The sequence below is a fragment of the Dendrobates tinctorius genome, unplaced genomic scaffold, assembly GCF_039654945.1.
Source record: "Dendrobates tinctorius isolate UK_male_01 unplaced genomic scaffold, ASM3965494v1 ptg000410l, whole genome shotgun sequence".
In the NCBI taxonomy this organism is placed as follows: Eukaryota; Metazoa; Chordata; class Amphibia; order Anura; family Dendrobatidae; genus Dendrobates; species Dendrobates tinctorius.
In genome coordinates, this window is record NW_027362074.1 from 1,378,710 (window position 1) to 1,395,346 (window position 16,637).

Below are 16,637 nucleotides of genomic sequence, written 5' to 3' on the forward strand. Positions count from 1 at the left end.
ACCTAGCTCAGCTGCAGAGAATCGCTCCTGGATAAGAGCGTCCTCCGCTCTGAGATCCAGGAGGCAGAATCATGGGCATCAGCGCCATCAATCACGATGGGGCAACGGTCCACCCCAGTGTCCACACAGGTGTCTCAGGACAGGTTATTGACGGACCAAGCAAAGAGTGGGAATCCTGAGCAACAGCCGCTGCCATGATGGTTGTCAGGGATAACTGAAAAGGTATTCTTTGAACTTGAGCTGGTGACTCTATGGATGAGTGTCTCAGTGGCGGGCTGCAGGGATTATTTCTGGAGCTACGTGAGGATGACAGCCATTATAGCGTTCCTGACCCATACTCTCCTAAAAAACCCGCTCCACAGGGTGTGCAGTGCTGATGTGTCCAGAGAGCACCGACCACCTGTCCGAAGCTACCAGAAAGCACTAGTGGTCCAGTCTTGCCGTATCCGCCGTACTACATAATGGTTCATTACCACAAAACACAACTTGTGACTCTGCGACCGAGAGCAATTTTATCCTCCATATCTGTGGTCACGACAACCTAACTGCCCTGCATAGGCCGGGTGGAATGGTGGATGGGATCTGTCCACCAGTGGCTGGTACTGGAGATTTCTGCGTGTCATGGAGAACACGGCACCCTTCCCCCACATCAGAGGTGAGCGCCGCAGTCAGGACCCAGCACTGAGCGCAACTTCACAAGTGGCAGAAACACAGAACTTGAATATTACTAACTGCCCATAAAGCTGGTGAGGAACGAGCCCCAGCCACACCAGCCTGCAGGTGCAGCCACAGGGGTCCGTCCATAGGTGGGGGGTCTGTCCGCAGATGGGGGGTCAGTCCGCAGATAGGGATCCGTCCATAGGTGGGGGGTCTGTCCGCAGATGGGGGGTCAGTCCGCAGATGGGGATCCGTCCGTAGGTGGGGGGTCTGTCCGCAGATGGGGGGGTCAGTCCGCAGATGGGGATCCGTCCGTAGGTGGTGGGGGCTGTCCGCAGATGGGGGGTCAGTCCGCAGATAGGGATCCGTCCATAGGTGGGGGGTCTGTCTGCAGATGGGGGGGTCAGTCCGCAGATGGGGATCCGTCCGTAGGTGGTGGGGGCTGTCCGCAGATGGGGGGTCAGTCCGCAGATAGGGATCCGTCCATAGGTGGGGGGTCTGTCTGCAGATGGGGGGGTCAGTCCGCAGATGGGGATCCGTCCGTAGGTGGGGGGTCTGTCCGCAGATGGGGGGGTCAGTCCGCAGATGGGGATCCGTCCGTAGGTGGTGGGGGCTGTCCGCAGATGGGGGGTCAGTCCGCAGATAGGGATCCGTCCATAGGTGGGGGGTCTGTCTGCAGATGGGGGGTCAATCCGCAGATGGGGATCCGTCCGTAGGTGGGGGGTCTGTCCGCAGATGGGGGGTCAGTCCGCAGATGGGGATCCGTCCATAGGTGGTGGGGGTCTGTCCACAGATGGGAGGTCAGTCCGCAGATAGGGATCCGTCCATAGGTGGGGGGTCTGTCCGCAGATGGGGGGTCAGTCCGCAGATGGGGATCCATCCATAGGTGGTGGGGGTCTGTCCACAGATGGGAGGTCAGTCCGCAGATAGGGATCCATCCATAGGTGGCGGGGGCTGTCCGCAGATGGGGTTCTATACGTAGGTGAGGGGTCTGTCATGTCGGACGCTGTTCACACCACAGCATCCGGCAGGCAGAGGTAGTTCCACCTCCAGCCACTATAGCCTCAGTGGCGCCGGTTTGATCTTCAGGCTCTCGGGGGTTAATCCTGCTGGAGACCAGGTTGGAAGGTTAGTCACGCCCACGGTCTTTAAATAGTCATACTGGCATATGGGCGTCGCCGATTATAGCTTGTGTTTTCATACCAAGTGGTTCCGGTCTGGAGTGGAGGTGTTCAAGAGAGAGAGATTCTTATCTGGTGTCGTATGATCCGTCGTTATCCTTTCTCCTTCCCATATTTGTGTTTAGTTGTGCCCTGTTCACATTACTGTTTATTCCTGTGTGTGTGCGGCGCAGTGCAGTTTAAGTTCTCCCTGTCTGTCTTTATTGTTTGGGGCTTTGGTGGTTTGTCTCCTCACCGGGTGGAGGGTGGAGGGTTAAGTGCAGGGCTGAGCAGGAGATAAGGAAAGGTCGGAGGCTCAGGCATTTGCACCTTCAGCAAAAACCCTGGGTTGAGGGTCAGACAGGGTTTCCCCTAGTAAAAGGGACACCACAGGGGCCCCGGGTATTTCAGCCTTAGTTGAACTAAGCCCCCGTGACATTATAATCGGCCCACATTTTTTCAGGAGTCCATGGATCCATTAGATTCCATAACCCGCCAGTTGGCGGCGCTGTCCATACAGGTCTCCGAGTTGAAAGGGGCAGTTCAGCAGCAGGGCCTGGTAGTAGCAAAGGTGCAAACGGCATCTGCAGGTATCGGTGCAGAGCCGAAGTTTCCGCTGCCAGAACGATTTTCAGGCGATCGCAGCAAATTTGTCGTATTTCGGGAGGCCTGCAAATTATACTTCCGCATGCGGCCAATATCCTCAGGTAATGAGGCCCAGCGAGTAGGGCTGGTGTTGTCATTACTGAGTGGTGACCCCCAAGCATGGGCATTTTCCTTACCAGCTGACTCTGCTACATTTCATTCGGTCTATAACGTTTTTTCTGCCCTCGGGCTCATTTACGATGACCCTGACCGACTGGCTCTAGCGGAATCTAAAATCCGCGCCCTCCGCCAGGGGGAGCGCTTGGCAGAAGACTATTGTTCGGAATTTCGCCGCTGGGCTGTAGACACACAGTGGAATGACCCAGCACTGCGGAGCCAGTTTATTCATGGGGTATCAGGGAGGGTGAAACAAGCCCTCCTGATGTATGAGACTCCGGCATCATTGGAGTCTGCCATGAGTTTGGTGATACGTATTGATCGCCGTTTTCGTCAGGGGGCACAGGAGATGCTACCTCTGGGGGAAAACAGAGGTGCAGGTGTGGTTGAAGTAGATGAGTCCCCTGAACCTATGCAGATTGCTGGCGTGGCACAGGTTCAGCCTCGCGCTCCGGGAGTCCGGAAGTCCGGAGCATGTTTCTACTGTGGTAAAGGAGGTCATTATGTTAACGTTTGCCCGGTACTACCTAAGAGGGTCACACCGGCGGAAAACTGTTAAGCTCAGAGGGTATGGAGGAGACCCAACTGAGCGTATGCATATCCTCCATGATGGTATCTCAATGTATGCTCCCTGCCAAGGTTATTATCGCCGGCAGAGAGCTACCTATATCAGTGTTTGTGGATAGCGGTTCCGCCACCAATCTCATAGATGAGGAGTTTGCCCACACCGCCGGGTTTAAGATCGAAAAACTTCCTCACCCCATACAGGTGGTGACCATTAATGCTGTTCCCCTCCCTCAAGGGGAGATTACTGAGTTTGTGGCAGAGGTGAAACTCCACATTGGGGTCCTACATTCTGAGTCGGTTACATGTAGGGTCCTCCGTAATCTCCCAGCTCAAATGGTCCTGGGTTTTCCATGGCTGTCCAGGCACAACCCGGTAATTGATTGGAAAACTCAGGACATAGTACAATGGAGTGGTTTCTGCCAAGACAATTGCTTGGCCATATGTGTGTCCGCCGTGACGCCCAGCCTGCCGGAGGCTTTGCAGGATTTCGCGGATGTTTTCTCTGAGAAGGGTTGCTCAGAACTGCCTCCACATAGAGCCTATGACTGTGCTATTAGGTTAAAACCCGGGGCCAAATTACCTAAGGCCAGGATGTTTAATATTTCTGGTCCTGAGAGACAAGCTCTTAAAGACTACATCGCGGAGAGTCTGAGCAAAGGTCACATCCGGCCTTCGTCCTCGCCTGTAGCCGCGGGGTTTTTCTTCATTAAGAAGAAAGATGGGGGGTTACGCCCGTGTCTGGATTTCCGAGAGTTAAACCAGATTACGATCCGTGATCCCTACCCAATGCCGTTGATCCTGGATTTGTTCAACCAGGTAGCGGGGGCGAAATGGTTTTCCAAGCTGGACCTCAGGGGGGCGTATAACCTCATAAGGGTCCGTCAGGGGGATGAGTGGAAGACAGCGTTTAACACTCCTGAGGGTCATTTTGAGAGTCTGGTTATGCCGTTTGGGTTGACCACCGCGCCTGCCGTTTTCCAACATTTTATTAATGATGTATTTGCTCATGTCCTGGGGAGATTTGTGATTGTATACCTGGATGATATCCTCATTTATTCTAGCGATCGGGACACTCATTTGGAGCATGTTAGGCAGGTGTTACAGTTGCTCCGGGAGAACCAGCTCTATGCTAAGCTGGAAAAATGTTTATTTTTTGTCCAGGAGTTGCCCTTTTTGGGATATATTGTGTCCGCAGCCGGTTTTAAAATGGACACCGCTAAGGTGCAAGCGGTGTTGCAATGGGAGAGGCCGGAGAGTCTGAAAGCACTCCAGCGGTTCCTTGGGTTTGCGAATTATTATAGGAAATTTATAAAACACTTTTCGACTGTCGCCAAACCGCTCACGGACATGACAAAAAAGGGTGCCGATCTGGCGAACTGGCCTGAGGTGGCTATACGTGCATTTGAGCGTCTGAAGAATAGTTTTGCTTCAGCCCCCATTCTGGTGCAACCAGACGTGTCTAAACCTTTTGTGGTAGAGGTTGATGCGTCGGAGGTGGGAGTGGGGGCAGTACTGTCTCAAGGCTCGTCCTTGAGCGAGATGCATCCATGCGCCTACTTCTCCAAGAAGCTGTCGCCGGCCGAACGGAATTATGATATCGGCAACAGGGAGTTGTTGGCCATCAAACTGGCTTTTGAGGAATGGCGACACTTCTTGGAGGGGGCGGCTCACCAGGTCACAATTATCACCGACCATAAGAATCTGCTCTATCTGGAGTCGGCCAAGCGTCTGTCTCCTAGGCAGGCTCGCTGGGCATTGTTTTTTACTCGTTTCAATTTTCTTGTGACGTACCGTCCCGGGGCTAAAAACACCAAGGCGGATGCTTTGTCTAGGTGTTTTCCGGGGGGAGAACCGCGGGAAGAGCCGGTACCCATCCTCCAGAAAGGGGTAGTGGTCTCGGCTCTCACGACTGAGGTAGAGGCGGAGATTGCCGAGGCCCAAGAGGAGGTACCACCAGGACTTCCCGCCAACAAATCATTTGTACCCCTGCATCTTCGGCCTAAGGTGTTGAAGGAACACCACGATTCGGTACTGGCTGGTCACCCAGGGGTGAAGGGCACCTTAGAGCTGGTATCGCGTCGTTTCTGGTGGCCCAAAATCCGGCAGGATGTGGTCTCGTACGTGGCAGCTTGCATCACGTGCGCTAGGGCTAAGTCACCCCGAACCCGTCCTGCTGGCACGCTACAGCCTCTGGGGGTACCCAATAGGCCATGGACAGAAATCTCCATGGATTTTATCACTGACTTGCCAGCCTCGGCAGGGAACACGGTCATCCTGGTGGTGGTTGACCGTTTTTCAAAGATGGCGCATTTTGTGGCGTTGTCCTCTTTGCCCAATGCTAAGACGTTGGCTCAGGTATTTGTGAAGGAGGTGGTCAGACTCCACGGAGTACCGTCTGACATAGTATCTGATAGGGGTACGCAATTTGTGGCGAGGTTTTGGAAAGCTTTTTGCTCAAGGTTGGGGATCAAGTTGTCACATTCATCGGCGTTTCATCCACAGTCTAATGGACAAACTGAGCGCATGAACCAAAATCTAGAACAGTATTTACGATGCTTTGTGTCCGACAACCAGGAGGAGTGGTCTACTTTCCTTCCTCTGGCCGAATTCGCATTAAATAATCACCGCCAAGAGTCATCAGGAGAGTCTCCATTCTTTTGTGTGTACGGTCAACATCCTCAGTTTTGTACCTTACGTCAGGGTGACTCCGGGGGTGTCCCGGAGGAGGATCAGCTAGGAGCCCAATTGTCATCAGTCTGGAGGCGGGTGAAACAGCGTTTGTTGAGCATGAGTGCCAGGTACAAACGGGTGGCTGACAGTAGACGCGTGCCAGGTCCGGACCTGTGTGTGGGTGAATGGGTGTGGTTAGCTACGAAGAACATAAAACTCAAAATCCCATCTTTAAAACTGGGTCCAAGGTTTATTGGGCCTTTTAGGATTTCTGCCATCATTAACCCCGTGGCTTATCGGTTGGAACTTCCTGCGGTGTACAGAATACATAACGTTTTTCACAGGGCTTTATTGAAAAAGGTGGTAGGCTTGGTGGACACGACGCCGATGCCACCTCCAGTCATGGTGGATGGCGAGTTAGAGTTCGAGGTCGCCAAGGTAGTGGACTCTCGAGTAGTACGCCGTACTCTTCAGTATTTGGTGCACTGGCGGGGGTATGGTCCAGAGGAGAGGTCTTGGGTTCCAGCTTCAGACATACATGCGGATCGGCTGGTCAGTTCTTTTCACCGTCGTCATCCGGACAAGCCGGGTCCTATGAGTCTTGAGGGCCCTGGGGTCCCTCGTAGAAGACGGGGTACTGTCATGTCGGACGCTGTTCACACCACAGCATCCGGCAGGCAGAGGTAGTTCCACCTCCAGCCACTATAGCCTCAGTGGCGCCGGTTTGATCTTCAGGCTCTCGGGGGTTAATCCTGCTGGAGACCAGGTTGGAAGGTTAGTCACGCCCACGGTCTTTAAATAGTCATACTGGCATATGGGCGTCGCCGATTATAGCTTGTGTTTCATACCAAGTGGTTCCGGTCTGGAGTGGAGGTGTTCAAGAGAGAGAGATTCATATCTGGTGTCGTATGATCCGTCGTTATCCTTTCTCCTTCCCATATTTGTGTTTAGTTGTGCCCTGTTCACATTACTGTTTATTCCTGTGTGTGTGCGGCGCAGTGCAGTTTAAGTTCTCCCTGTCTGTCATTATTTGTGTGGGAGCTTTGGTGGTGTGACTCCTCACTGGGTGGAGGGTGGAGGGTTAAGTGCAGGGCTGAGCAGGAGATAAGGAAAGGTCGGAGGCTCAGGCATTTGCACCTTCAGCAAAAACCCTGGGTTGAGGGTCAGACAGGGTTTCCCCTAGTAAAAGGGACACCACAGGGGCCCCGGGTATTTCAGCCTTAGTTGAACTAAGCCCCCGTGACAGGGTCTGTCCATAGGTGGGGGGATTACTGCGTGTCCTGGAGGACACAGTACCCTCAGGCCATATCAGGGTTGAGCGGCGGTCTGACTGCAGATGGGGGTCCGTCTGCAGGTGGGGGTCTGTCCACGGATATGTTGTACCGGGAGATAGTACTCAGTAAATCAAAAAAGGAGTGATTGAGGGAAAGACAGCTGATCGTCCCGCACCAATTTAGGGGTGAGTTGTTACGGATTGCCCATGAGATCCCACTCGCTGGACACTTGGGGCTCAGCAAAACTTAAGACCCAGCTGTCTCAACACTTCTATTGGCCCAAGATGGGGACAGATGTGACAAACTACTGCCGCTCCTGTATCACATGTCAAAGAGTGGGGATGTCAGGGCCTGTTCCCAAGTCTCCCCTTATGTCTCTGACAGTGATCGCAGTGGACATTGTGGGCCCACTGGCCGTCCCCAGCAGCTCTGGAAAGCAGTACATCGTCATTGTGGTAGACTACACTACCAGGTAACCAGAGGCACTGGCTCTGTCCTCAAGTAGGGCAGATAAGGTGGCGGATGCCCTGTTGGCCATTTTTTCACGGGTAGGATTTTTTGGGGAGGCACTTACCGACCAGTGGACCCAATTCATGTCTCGCCTAATGGAGGCTCTCTGTAAGAAAATACAGTCACGTCCTTGGGTCTCAACCAGCATTCTTAGCATCTGTTTGAGGGTACCGTTGAAGCGCTCACAAAAACCATTGGTTTGGGAGCGATAAACACTCGATACCCGACACTTCCCACACCTGCAATTCGCTTACTGAGAGGTTCCGCAGGCCTCAACAGGGTTCTCCCCCATCAAACTTCTGTACAGCAGTTGAGTGTGGGGACTCATTGGGTTGGTAAGGGAATCCTGGTAAGAAGAGCAGAGCCCTTCAGAAGTGTCCATCATGGATTATGTCATGCGCTTCCGTGACAAGATGCAGACCTTGACACAGTTGGTGCATGACAACATGGCTCAGGCTGACCAGAAGCACTAGTACGACCAGAACGCCCAGGAGCGGACCTACCAGGTAGGTCAGAAGGTGTGGTTGCTAGTCTCTGTACCAAAGGATAAGCTTCAGGCAGCCTGGGAAGGCCCGTATGTCGTACACCAACAGCTCAATCCAGTCACCTATGTTATCACTCTTGACCACGCTCAGGGTAGGCGCAAGGCCTTCCACGTCAATATGATGAAGGCTCATCAACAATGTGAAGCCTGCATCCTACCAGTCTGCAACCTGCCTGAGGACGGGGAGGAAGACCCCCTCCTGGACCTGCTGGTCCAAGCTAAGGCCGGTGGGTCCATAGAGGACCTGGAGGTAAGCGTCTTGTTATCGGCACCCCAGCGGTCGCAGCTGCGAGCCATGCTGGAACACTTCCAGGCTGTGTTTACCAACCGACCCAGAAGGAGTGAGTTAGTGGTCCACGAAGTGGATACCGCGAATCATGCTCCACGATGGCAGACACCCTATCAGATCTCCGATGAGGTGCAGCACGTCATGTGCCAGGAGATCGATGAGATGTTGCAGCTGGGGGTGATTCAACGGTCTAACAGGGCATGGGCCTCACCTGTCGTCCTGGTGTCAATGACGGATCGGACCACCCGGTTCAGTGTGGACTACAGGGGGCTCAACGCCGTCACAGCCTCTGATGCCATGCATTGAGGAGCTGCTTGAGCGGATAGCTGGCCCGCACTACCTATCCATTATGAATTTGAGTTGGGGATATTGGCAGATTCCTCTGAACCCTGAGGCCCAGGAGAAGTCCACCTTTATCACCCCCTTCGGACTGTCCACAGTCATGCCTTTCGGCATGAAGAATGCCCCTGCCACATTCCAGCAGATGGTCAACCACCTGCTTCAGGGACTGGAGAAGTATGCAGTGGTGTACCCGGATGACATTGCCATCTTCAGTTCCTCCTGGGAGGAACACCTTCAGCATCTCCAGTAGGTGCTCGGGCGCATCCACCAAGCAGACATGACCATCAAGCTGGGAAAGTGCCAGATGGGCATGAGCGAAGTCCACTACCTGGGGCACTGGTAGGCGGGAGTTCTATGAGGGCAGAGCCTGGGAAAGTGGACGCTATCTCGTCCTGGCCCAGCCTCAGGACCAAGAAACAGGTAATGTCCTTTCTGGGAACTGCAGGTTACTATAGGCATTTTGTACAAAACTATAGTAGCCTTGCAAAGCCCTTGACGGACCTCACCAGGAAGAAGCTGCCCCAAACAGTCGACTTGACAAACGGCTGTGAGGTGGCCTTCCGGGCTTTGAAAACAGCCCTGAGCAGCTCTCCTGTGCTAAAGGCAGTCGACAGCAGTCGTCTGTTCATAGTACAGACCAACGCCAGAGAGTTTGGCCTTGGTGCTGTGCTTAGCCAGGTCATCTCGGGGAACCAAGAGCACCCCGTGTTGTACCTGAGCCGGAAGCTGCTGCCGAGGGAAGTGGCCTATTCCACCATAGAAAAAGAGTGCCTGACCATGGTTTGGGCCCTGCAACATTTGCAGCTCTACCTGTACGGACACACCTTCACCTTGGTGACCGACCACAACCCCCTGAGCTGGCTGCACACAGTTTCCGGTACCAACGAAGGTTGCCACGCTGGAGCCTTGCCCTCCAATAGTACAACTTTACTGTTAAACACAAAAAGGGCAGCAAGCATGGCAATGCAGACGGGTTGTCCCGCCGGGGCGAGCCTGCCGCGGTGCGCATAGAGGAGTACTGAGAGGTCCTGCCTCCTTAGCGCAGAACAAAAGGGGGAGGTGTCAGGAAGATGCATATATACACAGCTCTGCTACATTTCCTTGGTGTGTGACTTCCATGCTGCAGCAACAATCCCGCTTTTGCAGCTTCTCCCCCCTGCATAAGCTGTAGCCCCTCCTTCCCTCCCTGCAAGCACTGTGTAATTCTATCTCCCTCTTTCCTCCCCTCCCTCTGGAATGTGTGTGATTCCCCTCTCCCCTGCATACAGCATGGTTTAATGGGTAACTTGAAACCGAAAGAAAAGGTTAGGAGCACATGGTTGGAAATCTCTGTTCCTTTAAACTGGTATTTAATAATGCAGACTAGGTGTGGAATTAGGAAACCTATATTTTTGGGATCTACATCATAAAAGCTATCCACAGTGGCGTTTTCCAGCTTATGCGCTCATCAGGAACTGAGAAATGGGTTCCTGCCCCCCCCAAAGCCAGCAGATAGTCCTTGTTTGGTATCAATAGAATGCTCATGTCGTAATAAGGATAATGATAGTTCTGCCATCACACTATAAGCCTTGCAGCCAGAGATATGGAATTAATAAGGTTTTAGTAACTTCTGAAAAGGGGAGTGCATTCCATAGCTCAGTCCACCCCGTGAGGTCATCCGGGGGGAAGATCCTTAGTTTTGGGCAAAAGGTATAAAGCTCAGAGACTCAGACAAAGAGGGCTTTTTCTGCCAGGGGAGCCAGCTCGGAGAGGCTGTGCATTTTGACCTAATGATTTGGGAAGGTACCCCTCCCCCAAACCACATGGCGTACCAGTGACTGAAATATGTAATTTCATGTTTAATCCATTTTTATTTTATAATTGTTGTATACTGTATCTGTCTCTCTTTGTAACATCTTTTGTATCTTTGTAAACACTACCTATTCTTTTTGGATTAAAATCTATATAACTTTCCTAGCTTTGTTCTTCTTGCTCTAAACATACCCCCCACGACCTCCGTGCAAAAACTACACTACTGTTGGGTTGGCTCCTGACCGGATATTAATTCTAATATCAGAACTAGGAGCTGGTGGCAGCAAAGTGTGTTCTGGGGCATTTGGTAGACTCTGGCCGTGACGGACAGAGGTTATTTACGTGTATTACCGCACCTAGGCTAGGGGAAATTCATCACCCTCCCTGCAGAGTGCCTAATAGCCAGTACACTGCAAGGGGGCCCTTATGGTGACTACTTATCCTAGGTGTAGTTCCCTGACTGACATGAGGGGCACCAGAGAGCTGCAAGTTCCAACCCAGAACTGGAAAGTGGGATATACAAATATATCCCACTTGTAATTCATGACAGGTTCATCTGCAGGTAGTGGGTCTGTCCGCATATGGGGTCCGTCCACTGGTGGGGGGTCCGTCCTCTGGTGGGGGTATGTCCGCAGATTGGGGTCTGTCCGCAGATGGGGATTCCATCCGCAGGTGCGGGGTCTGTCTGCAGGTGGTGGGTCCGTCCACAGGTGGGGGGTCTGTCCGCAGATGGGGGTCTGTCCGCAGATGGGGGTCTGTCCGCAGATGGGGGTTCCGTCCACAGGTGCAGTCTGTCCGCAGGTGGGGGGGGTCTTTCCACTGATGTTGGGTCCGCAGACATCTTTGTATATCACACACAGACACCCAATAGGTGACTGCAGACACCCTGTATGCTGTAGGTGGGTGCTGGGGCTGAGCAGACAGGCCCGCTGTGTCCTGCCTTATCCTCCCCGTGCACCCACAGACGGGCTCATCTGACTGGTAGATCGCAGGATCCCGAAGCAGATCACGATCCGCTATCACCTACAGAACAACGAAAATGGATCCTGCACCGCATGATCTATCTCTGTACAGCGGGTCCGGCAGATACTGGGGGTCCTGGCTGGTGTGAGGTCAGGAGGAATCAATGTAGGAGACCCCAACCATGCAGCCTCCTTAATTCAAGACACAATGAAGAGCTGGAGGGTAGAGCTGTGATCAGCCTGCCCAGACGCCCCCCACAGTTGCCAAAAGGACAGAGAAACTCTGCAGTTCTTCTATATCATTGTGCCCTGTCCACGGCAGCAGGCAGGTGACCACCCCCCTCCCGGCTTTGGACGGCGGCCCTGGCACACAGGACTCTGGACTGTGTGCCAGGGACAGACTCCAGTAGCCCCTTATCTCCACTCCCAGCGCCCCACAGGGTGTGACCCGCATACCAGAGATAAGTGTAGTCAATGGGAGCGGACGAGGCTGAAGATGGATTCTTATCTGCAAAATGCTAAAATGCTCTTTTTGTTTTTTTACAGATTTAATAAGAAAAAATTTCCATAAAAGAATCAGAGCAGGCGTCACGGGGACACAGAGCGGGCATCACGGGAGCACATAGTGGGCGTCACGGGGACACAGAGCGGGCATCACGGGAGCACATAGTGGGCGTCACGGGGACACAGAGCGGGCATCACGGGCACAGAGCGGGCATCACGGGAGCACATAGTGGGCGTCACGGAAGCACATAGCGGGCATCACGGGGGCACAGAGTGGGCATCACGGGAGCACATAGTGGGCGTCATGGGGACACAGAGCGGGCATCACAGGCACAGAGCGGGCATCACGGGAGCATATAGTGGGCGTCACGGGAGCACATAGCGGGCATCACGGGCACAGAGCGGGCATCACGGGAGCACATAGTGGGCGTCACGGGGACACAGAGCGGGCATCACGGGAGCACATAGTGGGCGTCACTGGGGCACATATCGGGCTTCACGGGAGCACATAGTGGGCATCACTGGGGCACAGTGCAGGTGTCACAGGGGCACAGAGCAGGCGTCACAGGGGCACAGTGCGGGCGTCACTGGGGCACATAGCAGGCATCAGGGGAGCACATAGTGGGCGTCACTGGGGCACAGTGCGGGCGTCACGGAGGCACAGAGCGGGCATCACGGGAGCACATAGTGGGCGTCACGGGGACACAGAGCGGGCATCACGGGAGCACATAGTGGGCGTCACGGGGACACAGAGCGGGCATCACGGGCACAGAGCGGGCATCACGGGAGCACATAGTGGGCGTCACGGAAGCACATAGCGGGCATCACGGGGGCACAGAGTGGGCGTCATGGGGACACAGAGCGGGCATCACAGGCACAGAGCGGGCATCACGGGAGCATATAGTGGGCGTCACGGAAGCACATAGCGGGCATCACGGGGGCACAGAGTGGGCATCACGGGAGCACATAGTGGGCGTCATGGGGACACAGAGCGGGCATCACAGGCACAGAGCGGGCATCACGGGAGCATATAGTGGGCGTCACGGGAGCACATAGCGGGCATCACGGGCACAGAGCGGGCATCACGGGAGCACATAGTGGGCGTCACGGGGACACAGAGCGGGCATCACGGGCACAGAGCGGGCATCACGGGAGCACATAGTGGGCGTCACGGAAGCACATAGCGGGCATCACGGGGGCACAGAGTGGGCGTCATGGGGACACAGAGCGGGCATCACAGGCACAGAGCGGGCATCACGGGAGCATATAGTGGGCGTCACGGGAGCACATAGCGGGCATCACGGGGGCACAGAGTGGGCATCACGGGAGCACATAGTGGGCGTCATGGGGACACAGAGCGGGCATCACAGGCACAGAGCGGGCATCACGGGAGCATATAGTGGGCGTCACGGGAGCACATAGCGGGCATCACGGGCACAGAGCGGGCATCACGGGAGCACATAGTGGGCGTCACGGGGACACAGAGCGGGCATCACGGGCATCACGGGAGCACATAGTGGGCGTCACTGGGGCACATATCGGGCTTCACGGGAGCACATAGTGGGCATCACTGGGGCACAGTGCAGGTGTCACAGGGGCACAGAGCAGGCGTCACAGGGGCACAGTGCGGGCGTCACTGGGGCACATAGCAGGCATCAGGGGAGCACATAGTGGGCGTCACTGGGGCACAGTGCGGGCGTCACGGAGGCACAGAGCGGGCATCACGGGAGCACATAGTGGGCGTCACGGGGACACAGAGCGGGCATCACGGGCATCACGGGAGCACATAGTGGGCGTCACTGGGGCACATATCGGGCTTCACGGGAGCACATAGTGGGCGTCACTGGGGCACATATCGGGCTTCACGGGAGCACATAGTGGGCATCACGGGAGCACAGTGCAGGTGTCACAGGGGCACAGAGCAGGCGTCACAGGGGCACAGTGCGGGCGTCACTGGGGCACATAGCAGGCATCAGGGGAGCACATAGTGGGCGTTACTGGGGCACAGTGTGGGCGTCACGGAGGCACAGTGCGGGCGTCACGGGGGCACAGTGTGGGTGTCACTGGGGCACATAGCAGGCATCAGGGGAGCACAGAGAGGGCATCACAGGAGCACAGATCGTTCGTCACGGGGCACAGAGCGGGCGTCACGGGGGCACAGAGAGGGCATCATGGGGCACAGCGCATGTGTCACGGGGCACGCGGGGGTCACAGGGGTACAGAGTGGGCATCACGGGAGCAGAGTGGGCGCCACGGGGGCAACGGTCACAGATTTCAGTAACTATCTGGTGTCTTTAAAAGAGTTAAAAGGAATCGGTCAGCAGGATTTTATTATCTGAACAGAGAGCAGTGAAATGTGGGGGCAGAGACCCCCCCGAGTCCTCGATGTCACTGAGGTTACTGGGGGCAGCCATTCTGACACAGAGTCCCCCCGAGATCCCCATGTCACTGAGGCTACTGGGGGCAGCTGTTCTAACATGGAGACCCCCCCAAGTCCCCGATTTAACTGAGGCTACTGGTTAGTGGGGGCAGCCATTCTGGCACCGAGACCCCCTAAGTCCCCGATGTCACTGAGGCTACTGGGGGCTTCCGTTCTGACACAGAGCCCCCCCGAGTCCCCGATGTCACTGAAGTTATTGGGGGCAGCCATTCTGACACAGAGACCCCCCCTGATTCCCAGATGTCACTTAGGTTCTGACAGACTTCATATATTGTATGTAGCATGAAGCAGAGCTGTGAAAGCTACCCCGACCCCACCATAGATGCTCCCACCATAATTTCCCCGCTACACCACAGCAGCCAGCGCCATAGATGCCCCACTCACACCACAGCTCCCCCCACACGACAACCGCCCCTGCTCAAACCATAGATGCCCCACCCCTGCCATTCTCGCCCACGTCATAGATGCTCCTGCTCACACCACAACTGGTCCCCCACACGACTGCCACCCCCCGCTCACAATGTAGATGCCCCCCACACGACAGTCACCCCCCGCTCACAATGTAGATGCCCCCCACATAACAGTCACCCCCCGCTCACAATGTAGATGCCCCCCACATAACAGTCACCCCCCGCTCACAATGTAGATGCCCCCCACATAACAGTCACCCCCCGCTCACAATGTAGATGCCCCCCACACGACTGCCACCCCCGCTCACAATGTAGATGCCCCCCACATAACAGTCACCCCCCGCTCACAATGTAGATGCCCTGCCCACACCACAGCTGCTCCCAAAAATGTCACATATACCCCCGCCCACGTCACAGCTGTAATGGGGCCTGTGAGTCAGGGAGGCTGTGTGCCAGCTATGATACAGTTACAAGAAATGATATTCCTTTTCGATGAGCACTTTGTGGGGGCCATCACACTGTTTTTAGGGCTACGAGGGATCATTATACTGTGCAGAGGGCTGTGTTGGGGCCATAAGGCTGTGTGCACACGTAGTTTTTTGGAGGTGCCGATTTTGTAGTAAAACCCGAAGATAAATCCGCAGGACTAAAGTCCTAATGGATGAGGTGTGAAACCGCAGCGTTTCTGGACAAAAGAATTGACGTGCTGCGGATTGTAAACCGCAGCAAATCCGCACGGAAAAATCCACAGCATGTGCACAGCGTTTTCCAGTTTACCATTGAAAACAATGATACTGCACAACGCACCGAAAGCTGCTGCAGACCCGCACCGTGTGCACATAGCCTTATACTGTGTAGATGCTGTGAAAACACATCATTGTATCTTAATTAACCAGACAACTATTTTTAGCAAGCCAGAAAGAATAAACTGTTATCTACAGTTGTGGCCAAAAGTATTGACACCCCTGCAATTTTGTCAGATAATACTCAGTTTCTTCCGGAAAATGATTGCAAACACAAATTCTTTGTTGTTATTATCTTCATTTAATTTGTCTTAAATGAAAAAACACAAAAGAGAATGAAGCAAAAAGCAAAACATTGATCATTTCACACAAAACTCCAAAAATGGGCCGGACAAAAGTATTGGCACCCTCAGCCTAATACTTGGTTGCACAACCTTTAGCCAAAATAACTGCGACCAACCGCTTCTGGTGACCATCAATGAGTTTCTTACAATGCTCTGCTGGAATTTTAGACCATTCTTCTTTGGCAAACTGCTCCAGGTCCCTGATATTTGAAGGGTGCCTTCTCCAAACTGCCATTTTTAGATCTCTCCACAGGTGTTCTATGGGATTCAGGTCTGGACTCATTGCTGGCCACCTTAGGAGTGTCCAGTGCTTTCTCTCAAACCATTTTCTAGTGCTTTTTGAAGTGTGTTTTGGGTCATTGTCCTGCTGGAAGACCCATGACCTCTGAGGGAGACCCAGCTTTCTCACACTGGGCCCTACATTTTGCTGCAAAATTTGTTGGTAGTCTTCTGACTTCATAATGCCATGCACACGGTCAAGCAGTCCAGTGCCAGAGGCAGCAAAGCAACCCCAAAACATCAGGGAACCTCCGCCATGTTTGACTGTAGGGACCGTGTACTTTTCTTTGAATGCCTCTTTTTTCTCCTGTAAACTCTATGTTGATGCCTTTGCCCAAAAAGCTCTACTTTTGTCTCATCTGACCAGAGAACATTCTTCCAAAACGTTT

At 54.2% G+C, this 16,637-nt stretch overlaps 1 protein-coding gene across 2 annotated transcripts in view; it reads right to left on the minus strand.

Annotated features, from left to right (window-relative positions):
- The window catches only part of LOC141076467 (fatty-acid amide hydrolase 1-like), a 213,455-nt gene that overhangs the window by 124,024 nt on the left and 72,794 nt on the right, over positions 1-16,637 (minus strand). The gene's annotated exons all lie outside the window — the stretch shown is intronic.